This window comes from Erinaceus europaeus, chromosome 17 (assembly GCF_950295315.1).
Source record: "Erinaceus europaeus chromosome 17, mEriEur2.1, whole genome shotgun sequence".
In the NCBI taxonomy this organism is placed as follows: domain Eukaryota; kingdom Metazoa; phylum Chordata; class Mammalia; order Eulipotyphla; family Erinaceidae; genus Erinaceus; species Erinaceus europaeus.
In genome coordinates, this window is record NC_080178.1 from 55,099,868 (window position 1) to 55,116,556 (window position 16,689).

At 52.2% G+C, this 16,689-nt stretch overlaps 1 protein-coding gene across 11 annotated transcripts in view; it reads right to left on the minus strand.

The window, feature by feature from the left end:
- Window positions 1-15,731, minus strand: part of TENM4 (teneurin transmembrane protein 4) — a 545,270-nt gene extending 529,539 nt beyond the window's left edge. For 5 of the 11 annotated variants that reach the window (XM_060176743.1, XM_060176746.1, XM_060176739.1 and 2 more), the window contains exon 1: window positions 15,293-15,730. The gene's annotated coding sequence lies outside the window, so the exon portion shown is untranslated. Of the gene's footprint in view, window positions 1-13,974; window positions 14,882-15,292 lie in introns of those variants that run through there. The other 6 variants (XM_060176745.1, XM_060176744.1, XM_060176741.1 and 3 more) reach the window with 3 other exon arrangements.
- Window positions 15,732-16,689: the final 958 nt, after the last annotated feature.

Here is a 16,689-nt window from a genome sequence, read left to right on the forward strand (position 1 = left end):
CTGCCTTGGTGGAGGTTCTGTGCTAGATACCACATTAACACTATTACTCCATCTTGCCCTGACAGTAGGGACTGTCACTCCATATTAAGGGGCAGAGAACTAAGACGAAGAGGATGTTTAATGTTCAGTATGTCCAGGGTCATTTCAGTCAAGCACAGATCCCCACCTCCCACTTGCCCCCAACCACAGAGAATCACTGAATCAAATCAAAAACACTGCTAAAGTTGAGCAAGCTGGAACATTTTACTTTCATTTGGCACTGAATAGTAAACTCAAGTACTTGTGAATGTGCACTGCTAGTGAATGGAGTTTTTTTTTTTTTTTTTGTATGAGGCAGGGGGAGAGAGAGAGAGAGAAAGAGAAAGAGGTGCTCCACAGTACTGCATCACAATCCCTGGAGGCCTCCATCCTGTGTGGTTCATGAAATTCCCTGGCTAGAACCCAGGAGGAACTTCCTCCAGCACTGGGATGGATGTCTGTCTGTCTGGATGCTGAGCTGAAGGCTACACTCCTTCCTCTTCAAAGAGGGAGCTGTTGCTGTGGCACAAGGAATGGTACTGGCAGAACCTGGGGCTCAGCATGCCCCTGGACCACCTGGTCTGGCTCCCTTCCTCTGCAGCCATTCCCCCTACCTCCCTCCACCTCCATGTCCTCTCCACCCCCCACCAAGGCCCTTCTCAGCTTCTACCTGTGGGTCTCTGGGGGGCCTCTCCTGACCCAGTGAAGGGAGGGGAGACTGACACTGAAGGGTGATGGCAGATATCCCTACTTGACAACCAGAGTTACCATGACAACACTCTAACTTGGAAAGTTCCAAGAATGTGCTAGAAATTATTCACACACACACAGTCCTCAAATGGAGGGCCTTTACAACCTAGCTAGCAATGCACATTGACGGGGTTGGGCTGCTCAAAGGCCACACAACTCAGCACAGCCACAGACTCGGCTTGGCTTCTAGGTCCCAGACTGCCTCAGTCAGCAAGGGGCAAAGAGAGCCATCTGGCAGGGGCTAGGGTGGCCTCCAGAAACTGAACAGGCAGTTTCAGGCAGGCCACGGCCACGGCCAAGGCAGAAGGAAAAATGGACCAATGCCCAGGGTCCCTGCAATGTTCAGCCTGGTCAAGAACAGCCAGCCCTCCTAAATATTACCCCACCTCCACCTCAGTAAGCCCCATAGTCTTGGAGTTCCACCTGCTAATCACCCATACCCCCAAACTTAGACAAAAACCAAGTCTGACCACCTATTTTCCTTGAAGCTCCACTCACAGCTTTGCTGGGGAAAGCCAGTGAAGAGCCCTTCAAGAGACTCTGTACTGCCCCTACCACTTCCTTTCCCCCTAGGAGGGCAATTGCCAAGACACACTGAGACTGAGGAGCCTGTCTACCTGCAGCCAGGGGTTAACTGGCCATCACTAACTGGAGGATCCAGGGACCAGAGGAAATAGCCCAGCTGGGTGGCTCACAGAACTTATATGCCTGAGTCTTCTGGTTCAGACCCTGGTGTTCCATGTGTTAGGAAGACACTCTGACTTTCCTCTCTCTGGGAAGACAGAGAGAGAGAGAGAGAGAGAGAGAGAGAGAGAGAGAGAGAGAGAGATCTGCATACATGCTTCACCACTTGTGAAGCTTTCCTCATGCAAGTGAAGACCAGGGGCTTGAACTTGGGTCCTGCTCAATGTAATGTGTGCTCTTAGCCAGTTGCACCACCACCTGGTCCCTCATCTTATTTTCTTCAATATTGACTCATATTTTTTATGCCACCAGGGTGATTTCTGGTGCTTCCCACACTAGGAATACACCACTCCCAGCAGCCATATTTTCCTTTTCTGATTTTTTAAAATTATTATTTGATAGGACAGAGAGGAATTAAAGGGAAAGGAAGATAGAGAGGAATATACCTGCTGTACTGCCTCAGTGCTTATGAAGCTCCCTACCCCAACCCTCTGTAGATGAGGAGCTGGGCTTAAACCAAAGCCTTAGGACATAGTAATGTGGTGTGTGCTCTACTAAGTGTTCCCCCTGGCCCCTCTCATCTCTATACTTAAAATGATAAGACAAATATCTAGGAGGCCAGTGAGCTAGCTAGTCATTTAGAGACATATAAGAACAGTCTTTTGAAAAGTTGTGTTATGGGGGCTGGGCTGTTGCACACCTGGTTAAATGCACATAGTGTGAAGTGCAAGGACCCGCTCAAGGATCCTGCTGCTAGTCACCAGCTCCTCACCTGCAGGGAGATTGCTTTGCAAGCAGTGAAGCAGGTCTGCAAGTGTCTATTTTTCTCTTCCCTTCTGTGTCTTCCCCTTCTCTCTCAGGTTCTCTCTGTCCTATCCAACAGCAATAACAACAACAGCAAAGGAAAAAAGGAGCAGTGGATTCCTAGCACAAGCACCCAGTCCCATCTATAATTCTGGAGGAAAAAAAAAAAAAGGTTGCGTGACTGTGACCTTGGGTTCAGCAATTTCAAGTTGAGAAACAGGGCTGAAGGAAGTAAGCAGGGATGTTCATGAAAATGTTGCTCTGGGGATTATTTACACTAGCAAAAACAAACACATGAATAGAAATCAGCAAATGAAAAATCCACTAAAGGAACACTGATACCTCCTTAGGATGGAATACTACACAGCTGCGTAAAGGCATGCTGGCAAGAAAACCCAGCAGTACAGAAAATGACAGTGCTCTCTTGAGGTGACAAACCAATGTCTGCAGTGGGCTTCAGATTACAAGGGTGCGAGACTGAGCAGAGGAGCAACACCAGGGAGGGTTGTGCTGCTGGTGTGTGTGGAGGGCTGGCACAGGGTGGGGTGGGGTGCTGGGGGGGTGGTGGTGGCTGCTTTCAGCATCTGTTTTTTCCCCCACTCTGGGTTACTGCAGGCTTTTGAAATGTTTGATTGCTTAGGTATGTTATTGGTATGAGCAGAGAAATCAAAGCCCACTACATGAAAGTGTGACACATCAAAGGCATCCTTACTAGAGGTATGGGAGCCCCTCCCTCATCTACCTGTACAATTCAAGAGTTAGAGGGCAGAGGGCAGGTGAAAACAGCATCAGGGCTCCAGTACAAAACCTGAGCCCAGGGCTTCCCTGTGACACCATGTTCTGTGTACGTGGTCACTTAGCCACAGGTGCCACCAAAGCCACCACCATGCTGACAAAGAGGTAGACAATCACCACCTTCATTGGCTACATGGCATCCTGGCCTGGTGACCCCAAGCACAGGGGCTGAGGAGGAGGCAGATAAGGCAGAAAGTGGGGTGAAGGCCTGAGAATCTGAGGCCTGGTCTCTCTCCATTGATGCCTCCTGGACCTTGAGAGAATGCAGTCTCTAGGCCTGGTAGGTGGCATGGCAGAAGAACGCAGGACTTATCAGCTAGAGGCCCTGGATTCATACAGCAAGGGCAGAAGTGATGCTCTGGTTCTCTCTTTCTCTTTCTTTCTCAGGCATAAATAAATGCAAACATGCAGTGAGAAGATGATTAACAGCTGGGCCTGGAGTTAGCTCATCTGGTAGAGTACACATCTTACCACACACAAAGGCCCTGTGTTTGAGCACTGGCTCCACATGGGAGCAGCAGAAGAGCTCCAAGGAGTGTAGAGCTATGCTGTGCTATCTATTTTCCTCTCCCTCCCTGCACTGAAAAAGAAAAGAATTCCTGACCCACCCTTTCCACAGATTGGCTGGGAGCCTGAGTTTAACATGCTCTCAGGTAGGACATTTCAAAAGGGCACTTGTATTTATCTATCTATTTATTTATTTATTTATTTATTTATTTATTTATTTATTTATTTATTTATTTTTATTACCACCTGGGTTATTGCTGGGGCCCAGGGCTGATACTATGACTTCACCACTCCCTGCAGCCTTTTTTACTTTTTTACTTTTCCAATTTTTATTGCATGGGACAAAGAGAAATTGAAAGAGGATGGGGAGAAAGAGAGAGGGAGAGAAAGACAGACACCTGTAGACCTGTTTCACCGCTTGTGTAGTGAATCCCTTGTAGGTGGGGAGCAGGGGCTCAAACCCAGGTCCTTGCACTTGATAATATGTACGCTTAACTGGGTGTGCCACCATCTGGCCTCCCAAAAGGGCTCTTTTTAGGACAGGAGGCATCTTCTCAATAGGCAGTAGATGGAAGGGCATTTCAAATCTTAATTACCCCAAAGAGGTGAGGTTGCCCAGACCCCAGACTGTCAGGACCTCCAGGCCTGTGGACAAAGCCATCATTGCTAGCACCCAGCTCTGACAGGAATCAGACAGGGAGCAGGTTTCCCCTCTTCCACTGGAGGCCCATGGCCCTACAGGTCTGGGGGAGGCTGGCACAGGAATAGTTAACAGGGCCCTGCCTGGATAAGCACAGAAAAGGAGCAAAAAAAAGGTCACAGGAGCCTGGCAACTCCCCCAACAGGGGGTCCAGAGTGCAGTCATGTTGGGAAGTAGCAGGCATGGCTGTGCCAGCCAGATGTCCCAGTTTGCCAGCAGGAGGAGGGATGGGAAAGGAGCCCAGACTGCTATATCCGGGGTCCCCTGGCTCAGACAAATCAGGTCACCCAGCCCAGACTTGCAGCACCCAACACAGGTCCCCTTTCCACTAGAGAGCAGGGCTCCTAGCTTTGCAGCTGAGCATGACCTTGGGAGCTTTGGGGGTTCTAATGGTGCCCAGGAGTCAACCCAAACCCTGTGTGGGGCTCCTTCCACCCCCCTGGAAGGTACTCATGCCAGCCGGGGCTGGGCATTGCATTGGAGGCCACTGTGCTGTCAGTCCACCCCCAGCAATGGGTGGCAGCTCGGGGAAGCAGGGAGGGACTGATTCTACTGTGAGCTCTCTGTTTTGCTTTTTCTCCTTCTTCTCCTTCTTCTTCTACTTCTTCCCTTCCTCCTCCTCCTTCTTCTAGTCATTCTTTATTGAATAGAAACAGAGAAATCGAGCAGGGATAGGGAAATAGAGGGGCAGAGAGAGAAAGAGAAACACATAGAGTCCTGCTTCACTACTTACAAAGTATCTTCCTGCAGGTGGAGACCAGGGGCTTGAACCCAGATTCTGTGCATGCTAACACGGGTGGTCAACTGTGCATCACCACCAGGAACTGCTATGTTTTTCTTTTTATCTTTTTTTCCCTTTTCAAGACTTATTTATTAATATTTATTAGAGAGAGAGAGAGAGAGAGAAATGGAGAATCACAGTAACATGCTGGCACATGCAATACCAAGGATTGAACTTGGGACCCCATGTCTAAGATGCCAATGGCTTCTCCAGTGTGCCACTTCACAGGTTGCACACATGATGGGTACCTCCCTTTCCCACAAAGGGGGTAACAAAGCACTGCCAAGAACTCAGCACCCAGCACACACACCTCAGTAAAGGGTTTCCAGCATGCCTCCTCTGGCCCCAACACCCACATCTAACATCGAGAGGTGCTGGCTGTTCACATCCACCTCTGGTGGCAAGAATCTGGGGCAAGTTGCTGAGCAGGTAAGATGATCAGGGAAAACTGCAGCTCTGGTGGATGGCAGCACTGAGGACTGAACCTGGGACCTCAGAACCTCAGACATGAGAGTCTTTTGCAGAACCATTATACTATCTCCTCAGCCCTCTATTTAATTTAATTTTATTTATTTTATTTTGGACAGAGATAGAAATTGAGAGTGTGGAGAGATACAAAGACAGAGATGAAGACAGACCTGCAATACTACTTCATTGCCTGAGAAACTTCTCCCCTGCAGGTGAGAACAAGGGGCTGGACCCAGAATCCTTTCTTTACTTTCTCTTTTCAAAATAATTGAAAATATCTATACTGGAATGTAAGGGAGAACTGTACAGTCAAGAAAAAGGAACCCAGGACAAAACCACCCCTTAATAGTTTGTCCTCTGGAGACTCTATAAGTGATGGTTCTGATTCAGCGATGACAAAGACTCATAGAACTGCCACACTCTATCATACTGTCCCTCCCACAACCACGCCAAGTATTCACTGATACCCCACTTGACAGACAAGGGAGGCAAGGCACCAAGTAACATGCTCAAGGTCCCACAGCTGCAAAGTATTAGTGTCAGGTCTGTGGCTGCCCACAGATTCCTGGCTCTTCCAAGCTGCTGAAAGGTGACGTGTGACAGCTTTGAGCTGGGTCACAGGGTCCTATAAACTTTCTGGATCTTGGCTCCAGGGGAATTCAAAGCTTCTGTTCTTTCCCATCAACTACTTCACATAACTTTGAGCCACCTTTAAGTGAACTCAGAGCTAAACAGCCATGATGGGGGAAGAAGGCTCAATGTTAAGCTCACTCTGGTCTTACCAGAAGGCAAGGGCTCCTCTTAGCCAAGAGACTAGAATCTGATTAATTCACAGATTGCAACTCTTAATGCTTGGCCTATTTGTCTGTCTTTTTTTTTTTTCTCTCTCTCCAATAAAGGTTACAGTTTAAATAGTGCATTTCGTATTTGTAAATGTCCATTCTACGATGGCATGAAGACACAGCCTCAGACACAAGACCAGTGCTTCATTTAATTTTCCATACCGATTGGATCAACTGCTTATGCCATTCGTAAAATAAATAAATAATAAATAACATCGCAATAGATGCTTATACTTATAAATCTTTTCTTTTTCCTGTTTTCCAATTCTTCTTTCTGGCTACCTTCCTGGAGCTGGAATGTTGGACTCAAGGGCTGTTTCTAGGACTGCTGACAGCTCCCGCCAAATGGCTTTCCTAAAAGGGCATATTCATTTGCATGTCCAGCAACAGCCAAGGAATCGATCCATCACCAGCACTTGCCCCATGCAGGACGCAATGTTCTCTCAGGAACATCCTTGGCTCCCAGGAAAGATGAGGGCAGCAGCAAGCATCTGCAGGAGCCTTCCCCAACTCCAATCAACCTGAGGTTGAAGCAGGACTTAAACTCCAGCCACTCATCTTTAGGAGCTGGGTACCTAACCACTGCCCCAAAATACTAGGCCGCAGCTTAGTACCTCCCTGATCATCATGGGCCTGTTATCGTGTTAGAGCACTGTACCAGGCTGCTCCACAGGGCAGAGAGCTACACACCCGCTGATTATGCCAGGCACCTCACAGCCTACTGACTTGCCGCAGTGACAGACAGGCATGGTGGCCATTACCCTTTCCTGAGCACTGACTGGACTAATGCAGCATTAATTGAGTTAAATTCAAATGGTGACAGAGCATCTCCTGCGTCTCACAGGACAGCTGTGGCCTAGCTAGTGCATGCACCATCCAGCAGATGTCCTCTGTGACAAATGCCTGGCCATCTCCCAGTTCTACTTGCCTCTACCACTCTCCCTGCAAGGACTGCCACAAGTCCACTTGTTGTCTCCAAAGTGGGCAGGATATCATTTATCTGCCTTGGAGGGGGAGAGGGATGAGAGGAAGATCAACTCATTATGTTTGCAAAGAGCTGCCTTGCTGCCTGCTTCTCCGAACACCTGAATACTCACATGCTCATAAAAATAGCAAAAGGACCAGTTCTCATCCAGAGGCCCAGGCAGAGTCAGGCTGTTTTAGTCAATAATAAAGCTCTGCTTTTTTTTTTTTTTTTTCTGACTCGCCCTCAACTAGATCCTCCCAAGGTGGAGCTCACCAAGGCAAATCCCTTTCATCTGAGAGGTGCACCGTCCAAAGGTTCTGAACTCTACCTTCTGCCAGGGGTGTCCATGTCACAGCTTGATGACTGAATTAATAATACCAAAGGGAGCCTAAGGAGAAGGGTGGCTATTTAACCAACTTGAACAAATTGCTTTTAAGCTCTTAAGCACTTTAATTGCTTGCAACGATAATGATGCAGATTTTTTTAATGTCTCCATCCACTCTCCAAGTAGGCCCAGCAAAAGCATCTCCAAGAAGCACTCTGGTAAGCATTCTTTCTTAATTACAGGGCGTTCTAGAAAGCGAGGGTTGCCAATTTGGGGAAAACAAGGACTGGGGAGCCAGAGAGACTCCTGGGGCCACCAGCTTGGCCTCACTGATGCCTGGCTTCCTCACCCAGAAAGTAGAGACAGCAGCAATGACTGGTCACAGAGACAGCGAGCTTGTGCTCATACTATAACTCTGGTGTTCATCATGCATTCCCCCACTCTGTTTGCTGAACTGAAGATACTAGTTTCCGAACCCCAAAGTAAAGTCAGTAGATAGACACCCTCCTCACCAGCTGAATCAGAAATCTTCATTTGATGGAGACTCATGGGCCACTTGTGTCTGTGTTGAATTTCAAGGTACACTGCCATACAGAACACCAGATCTGCTCTCCTCTCCCCAACCTCATAGGAGAGAGAGGATAACAGGTTCCAGGAATGGGCAGGTGCTTTATCCAAAGCCGGAATTCAGTTAGTCAGTAGCCAAGACCCTTCTGTTGAACTTCCATAGGATTCGACAGCCCATTTGTTGTGGCCTGAGAGGTGGTGCCACAGTGGGGAAGAGGATACCACACGTGCCAGAGTGATGTTCTGGTTGTCTCTTTCATAAATAAATAAATAAATAAATAAATAAATAAATACTCAAAGGCCAGATCTTTTGAAATCAGTAATTATTCCACAGCAAGAAAGCTGGCTCTTTAAGAGAAAAGAACCACCTTGTTAAAGTGTGAGGCTCTGCAGGAGTCTCAGGACTCACTGATTGCAGCCACCTTGCTCTCCCACTGGTGGAGGCTGCAGACACCAAGCAGAGGCAGGACTCTAAGGGACAGAGGGCTGGAGGCACTGTGTGACAGCTCTTGAGAGGCTGCCACATTCCTGTCTCCTTTCCTTCTGGTCTTGTGAATGAAAGGAAAGCAGGAAAGCCCTGACTTGATGTCCCCTACATGAAACAAGACAATAGCAGGACCTGTACCTCCCCCCAGGGGAAGCTGGAGTGGTATGGGTATCAAAGGCAACTCCTCACACTTGTCTGCATGCAGAGAGAGCTCTCTCCATGGGGCCACACACATAGCAAACTGATGGGGAGCCCCCACTCAGGGTCTGAAGAAACTGCTGCTGAGTGTGGAAACACCTTGGCATGGGGAGGGGAGGAGTAGATAATCCTCAGGAGCTGTGCTGAATCCTCTGTCAGGAGAGGAATCCTCTAACCACCGGGAACACATCTTTATTGGGTCGGGTAAGAGAGGAAGAAGGACAGGTGCACCTGCTGACTAAAGGGAGGGGGTAACGCCCGACTTACCCCACTCACTCCACTCTAAGGGGGCATGTGAATTTTCTACATCCTGTATTTGATTTGTTTATTTTATTTGTTTACTGGACAGAAAAATCAAAAGGGAAGTGGGGGAGACACCCTCATCTCTCTTCACTAGTTATGAAGCATTTCTCTTGCAGATGGGGACCAGGTCCTTGAGCATGGAAACAGGCATTTTATACTAGTACTTTATTTTTCATTTATCAGTGTCAATGCTTCACCATTCTAGGTTGAGTTATTTAGAGAGAGAGAGTGAGAGAACAAGACAGAGACAGAGACAGAGAGAAAAACAACACTATACCAAAGCTTTCTCCAGTGCAGTGGGAGTCAGGCTTTTACACCTGGGCTGTGTGCTTGGCAAAGCAAGCACACTATCAAAGTGAGCTATTCTGCTGGCCCCTGTGTCTTACTTTTAAAGAAATACTCATTCATTTATTCATCTGGGGAGACCAGAGCACCACACAGCATCAGGAAGCAAACCTGAGGCCTCAGGCATGCACATCATGTGTTCTAATGCAGCAAGCTATGTCTGCATCCCCAGTGTGTTGGTTGTTTCATTTCATGTACCCTGTGGCTTTGCAGAGAACTCAGGGATGATTTCTACAGCAAGGTTCCATGAAGTGGAGGTGAGGTTGAGAAGGAGACAGGGATACATTTATAGCAAGGTACTCTCCTCACATCAGTTTCCTTCTTAGGAGATCCAAGTTGACCATTCTTGGCCTCTGGGCCAAATGGGCAAAGAGAAGTCAGGGAGGAAGTACTCCCTAATGGTAGCAAAGGCTAAAAAGTCCTCTCTCCTCTCTCCTCTCTCCTCTCTCCTTTCTCTTCTCTTCTCTTCTCTTCTCTTCTCTTCTCTTCTCTTCTCTTCTCTTCCCTTCTCTCTCTCTCTCTCTCTCTCTCTCTCTCTCTCTCTCTCTCCTGAGTCCCACATAAAGTCAGCCCAACTCCAGCTTTGACAGAAGGGTCCAGAGAGTAAGGATTCCCAGGCAGCCAGGGAAGGGAAGGGGAAGGCTTTCCCTCCTGGGGCAGCCTCACAGCTCAGAGTCATGCAGATGCCTTGCTCAGGCACTCTGCCTGTCACCCCAGCCACCTGTGACTTCCTCTGCTTCCAACCCCCTCCACCCCACCCCCCACATACACATAACTGCAGAGTGGAACAGGCACCATCCCTCATCCCCAGGGCTTGTTAGCAGGAGTCTCTTTATTTTGGGGTTCTCTGTTGTCATGTGGACACAGTCATGCCCTAAAAGAAACAGTACTCAAACCTCCAGCATAATGCTGAATCCCCCACCACACCACAACCCACCACCATTTTTCTTAGTTCATTTAAAAAAAAAAAAAGGTCAGAAAGAACAACCCTATAGGTAATGGAACTCACTTTTTTTTCTTTTTTCTTTTTTGCTTGTCTCTGCACTCTTATTTCCCTGTCATGAGCATGGTGACTGGGAGCAAGAAAGGAAAGGTGGGCGAAACAGTGATGACAAAGGAAATAGGCAGCTCCCAGAGGACTGTGCACATCCAGTCACAGTGCTTCATCAGAGCTTTCCTTATGGAATATGGGAGGCTCCAGGATCCACAGCTGCTGGCTTCCTTGGGAAGCTGTCAAAATGGCCCTCCTGGCAGGCAGTCTGGCACTGCAGTGAGGACACAGGGGCTCATTTGGGAGTTACCTTAAGCCAGGTCGCCAGGTCAGGTGAGAAGATGGGTACACCTGGAATTGATGCTCTGGTACCTAGCCAGTCTCCTGGAATCGAATGTGTGAGGAGGTGATTTGAATTTCAATGTTCTTCCCTTTCACTCTCTTGATTTGAGGATATGGGAGAATTGGGGGTGTGGAGGAGGGCAGTGGGAGGCTTTGGCCCAGGAACAGGGCTCTAAGAACAAGAAAGGCAACTCAGGACTCAGGAGAGTGTTAGCACCACGTGCTCATTCAGTCCCTTTCCTTCCAACTTTTCGGGAGTTCAAGAGTGAGGTGGTGGGCCAGTGAAATCTGTGTGACCTGGGTTCAAGACAGACCCACACTGCATTAAAAGCAGCTTTGGTGGTATGCTCTCTTTTCCTTTCATTCCTACTCACCACCACCACCACCCTCTGCCCCATCATCTCTTATCCAAGAAACACAAATAAGAGAGAGAGTTAACACCATAAATCTACTTCTCTCATGTCTGTGGAGACTGTTGATCTCTACCTTAAATTCCTAATCACCTTCTTTCCCATGTTTTTAACTTTTGATTCTGGAAACACCAGGTTATGTAACAGGTCAGTTTGCAAACAGGAGGAGAGTCTTTCAGGAAGAAGAAAAACAAAAACAAAATTTGAATGAAGCCAAGTCCTAACAGAACTGGGACTGACTTACCAAAAAGAGAGAAGGGAGGCTTGTTTCCATTGCTGAAGCTGCCCTGGTGTCAGTCTCTGATACAGGAGTCCTTATCTTCTGGGGCTGCTGATTTTCCCAACACAGACTCCACCCAGCAGACACACAAAGCTGGGGAAGGACTGGAAGGGGGCAAGGATGTTAGGCAGGGGCCATCAGTGGAGGCCAGGGCTTGTGGGCAGGAATCCTTGCCTGAGATAAACTAGATGTTACCTCCCCTTTCCCAGGTGGTAGGATTTAAGTCCCCAAAGGTCAAGCAGTGATGCTCACTCAATCACTAAGGGTTGGGAGCTATATCTCACCAACAGATCCCCCACAAAGCCACAAGAGGTGATGGGAATGACACTGGAGGAAGGGGATCTTTGGACACTCACTCTGCCCACTAAATGCAAGAAACACTCTTCTTTCTCTGTAGTGTTTGCTCTTTGGAAAGCTCCTCCTTCACTTTCCAGATCATTCCATATGCCAGTAGAAACTTTTCTAGGAGGATGGTTTCTCTTGGAGCTGAGCACTAACTCCACCCCCACCACCACACACACTAAGCAAGGTGCACCCTCTCCCCCCACAGCTCGTGTGCATGAGTGCCCCTACTCCATTCCAGACCCCCAGGGAGGTCCTGATGAGAACAGCATGCACAAGGATGATTTCAGAAATAGCCCCATTCCTGATATTTTCCCCAATCCAGGAAAAGTCTAATTCACCCGCCATCCCACACCCTGCACCTTTTCCTGGCCCTCATACAAACAACATTCACTAAGTCAGAGTGCACCAAGCAAGGCCCTACCAAGAGGGCATCCCAGCAAGACAGTCCAGAAAAGCTGGATTACAGGAGGCTGGAAGCCTCCTCAGAGGAGAAAGGGGGTTCCCTATGAGCACTCCCACAGCAAGGAGGTTTGCCTGGTCTAGCCTCACCCTTCTCCACCCAGGCACACACGTGCATTTACAGAATATTTGCTCCCACCACCATCACCAAGAATCACATATCTGGAACCTCAGTGCTGAGTGCTAGGGGCCAAGCCCAGTGGCAGGGAGCACAGGGCATGGTCCTTGCTCCAGGCTGGGACCAGGCTGGACACTGAGCTGATACCCAGACAGGACCCACCCATCCCCCTCCCCTTGGCTAGTTTCTGATTGGGGTTAGGTTGGACCCCGGACTGGACTCAGACTGAAGCTTGACTACAACCATGCAGGGACCCAGCTGGGACCCTGTGGGAATCCTGCTTGAATCACTGCTGGCTGGCTTGGCTTTCCCGCCCCACCCCACCCCACCCCACCCCACCCCACCCCATCCTGGCCCTGCCCGGCCCAGCGCAGCCCAGGAGTGCTCCCAGTCCAGTTCTCCGCCCCCGCACCTCCCAAGGCTGCCTGGAAGCAGGCGCCCAGGCAGCCAGGCTAGGAGGGTGGAGGGCGGGAACGCGCCCCCAGTGCCGCGCCTGGAAACAGGTTGCCGCCAAGTGGGTTCCCTGTGGGGAGCGACCCCTGAGCGCACCCAGCCCTGCGGGGGTGTCCTCCTCCGGGCACCCCACGGGGCCCCGCGTGCTGGGCATCTTCAGCAAGGTCACGGAGCCAGCCCGCACCCAGGCCACGCGCTACTCTGCAGGCGCATTGTTCGGGCTCAGGGCAGCCGGAATGGGGCCCGCGGGGGAGGCTGTCTCTCACGCCGGCGCAACCAGCCCACGGGCGCAGGGAAGGCTGGGGTGCGCTAGAGCCGGACGCTAGATGCAGCCAGTGGCAGCCGAGCACCTCGCACGCAGGCACACCTCCGCCTTCCAGGCCACAGCGCCCCACCGCTTGGCGCCCTAAGCCCTGGTGGCTGATCCCAGAGAGAGAGCTTACTAACACTCGGCGTGCTCCAGCGGTTTCCTTCCCCAGCACAGTCCGACCTGGGAGAGGGAGGCGCCCACGGACCCCACAGACAGCAAGGCTGCTGACTGGGAAGGGAGGGCTGGAGTGCAAACTGGATCCCACCCGTCCCTTGCCTCCAGCCTCCCAGTATGCCTGGAGGAGGACACGGCGGTGGCCATGCCTGGCAGAGGCAGACACCCTCCATCCGAACCCGGCCCACTAGGCCCAGGAGACTAGGCTGTTTGGCACCTCCAAGGGGACCCCAGGTGCTCGGAGTGAACGCATGGAGGGCCAGCAAGAGGAGCTCTGGGAAGCCCTTGGGGCGCCAGAGCAGTGTGCAAACACAACATTCCCTGGAAGGTCCCCAGGATTCCCGAGCCGAGGTTAGAGGCTCAGGGACTCAATGCACCCCGAGTTCAGACAGGCTCATCACACACCCATTAGCCGGCCCTTTCCCCAGTTTCTGCCTCTGCCGCCCCTTCTCTAGGGGTGCACTCCGCTCCCCCAGCAGGAGAGGGAGCCCCAGGCAGAGGCGCTTCCCAGCTCGCTCCCCATCCTGGGGAGGCGGCGCGCCTGTACTTACATCCCCAAGCAGGCAAACTTTCAGGCTCGATTTCTGCCAAGCGGATGCTGGAGCTGCAGTTCTGGGTGACCGCTGAAGCTGTTTATATAACTGCCCGCGATGCTAGTCGCGCTGCGCTCCACCCTCCCGCCTGCACTGCTGGGTTCCGAGGTACTCGCTCCCCGCTGCTGGGGCCCCGAGTGCGCCCTGCTGCTTTTTTTCCCGGGCCGTTGGGCGCTCTCTCCCGCGCTCACCGCGAGCGTGCCCACAGCATCTGGGAGCCCCGGGCCACCTCTGCGCGCCCCTGCCGCTGCATTGGAGCCTCAGCAATCCCTGCAGCTCCTCTAGCCTTCGTGCCGCCGGGCTGGGAGGCTCAGGGTAGTTAGACCCCGGGCGAGTTGCCCGCCCAGTTCAGAACAGAGCCCCACACCCAAGTGAGTAACAACAACACACCAATCCACAGGGACCGGGGCCGAGTCGCCATAAAGGCTGGCCGCGCAACAAGAGCCGATTTCCAAAGTTAAGGAGCAAGCAGGCAGCTGCATTTCCAGGACTTTCCAACCTCACCCAGACTGGGGCTGGGCCGGGAAGGGGCGGGCGGGGGCCTGCAGAGCCCACCCCAGGGTCCCGCTGGAAGGACGCACCAGTTGAGCCTCCCCTGCCCTGCCCAGTAGTTGGCTCTGTATTCCCGGGTGGTGTGTGAACACACACACACACACACACACACACACACACACACACACACACACACACACACACACACACACACACACACACACCACCTTCCAGTCTGCGGCTGAAACATAAAGACTGCATTTTCAGATCGCGAGGAAAATGACTCAGGGAGTTGGGGGATCGGGTTTCAACCCAGAGCACACTTCCCGGAGCCCTGAGTGCAAGTCAGCACACGCACACACGTACACACACACACACACACACACACACACACACACACACACACACACGGCCCCGGTCCCCACCCCCCAGTCCCGGCCCCCGGCCCCCGGCCCCCGAAGCCTTGCTCTGTTCTGTTCCTCCGCTCCGCGGGTGACAGCGATCTCGGGGCTCTGCGCCCCAGCCCCAGCGCCCGGCCGCAGCCCCCACTCGCCCCCAGGCAGGCTGCAGCGTCCTGAGCTGGGCGCCGCCTTGCGGGCTCCCCCAGCGCCCGCCTCGACCCGGGGGCCCGCTCTCCCCGCCGCTCTGCGCAGTGGTTCAAGAGGCTGCGGCAGCAGCTCGGAGCTCCACGCCGGCTCCCCCGCAGGCGTCCGGCCTCGCTCCCCGCCTGCCTCCCTAAATCTGGCCCGGCCACCCTGCTCGGAAGGCGCCCCGTGCCGCTTACCGTGGCTGCAGGCTGCCGCCAACGCCGGGGCCGCGGGGGAGAGGGCGGCCAGCGGGCACAGGGGCCAGGGCGGGCGCCGGTCCCACCCGGGCGCTGAGCTCCAGGGAGGCCGACAATAGGTCCCGCGGCCCGCTCCCGGCCGGCGCCCCTGCCCTCACCGCCGGCCCACATCAAACAGCTGCAATCCCAGGCTTCGGGGGCTGGGCGGCTGCGCGCGCCGCGAGGGTGTGTGCTCGTGTGTGTGTGTGTGTGTGTGTGCTTGTGTGTGTGTGTGTGTGTGTGTGTGCGTGTGTGTGTGTGCGCGCGCGCGTGCAACAGCCCCCCGCCCGCGCTTACTCACAGCAGCCAGGGCGAGCGGGACACGCGCACACGCACACGCAGGTTACATGAATGGGCGGCGGGAGCCAATCCTGCACCGCCCGCAGTCGGGCTCACCGCCGCACCGCGACGCGCGGGGGCGCCACGCCGGCCACCGCACCTCCCTCCTGGCCCGCGCCGCCGGGTTCCCTGCCTCTCTGCCCCCCCCCCCCAAGGCTGCCTAGCTCCCCTTCTTTCCTCTCCGCACTTCTCCTGATCCCCACTTTCCTTCCATTTTCTTTATGGAATTCTCTAGTTCTGGGAGCTTGGTGCCTTCCCTTGCCTCCTTGGCTGGCTGACTGGCTGGCTGGCTGGCTCTGTGAGGAGCCTGGTTGTCTGTCTGTCCTCTCTCACTTTGTTTTACTTCCTCTCCCCGTGCCTTTTTGTTCTCTTTCCAGTGGCTCCTCTCTGTCTTTGCTGTGTTGTGTGGCCTTCCCTCCCTTGTCCTCCCATTGGGGTTCTGGGGCCCTGGGCCTTAGGGCTGGGTGTCAGTGCAAACTCCCCACACTGTTCCAGGCTGGGTCCCTAGCACTTTGCCTCTGCAGCTCAGTCAGAGGTAATTAAGAGCCCAGAGCTTGAGTCCCTTCCTCAGATACTCCAGCCACATGCCCCAAGCAAGACAGACCTTCTTCCAGGTACAGGAGCTAAGTCATGGTAACAATCATAGAAAAAGAAAGAAAAACAAAGGAAAGAAAGAAAGAAAGAAAGAAAGAAAGAAAGAAAGAAAGAAAGAGAGAAAGAAAGAAGTGTAGTGAGTGTGGGTCCTGAGAGTCCTGTCTTTCTCTGTCTGGGTGGTGATAGCCAGCACACCAGAAAAAGGCATCTGAACTGGGACAGAACAGGCCCTCCAAGACTGACACCCTGCAAGAGTTCTGGGAAGGAATGGACAAAGGCCCACATAGCTGCTCTCACTGAGTACATTGTCTCTCAGCCAATCTCAGTGTTCTCATCTGTAAAACGGGTCATTCTCTTTCCCTTTCCAGCCATGAGGAGGATTCAAAGAGAATACAGGACAGCCTGGGAAGTATTATAGTGGATAA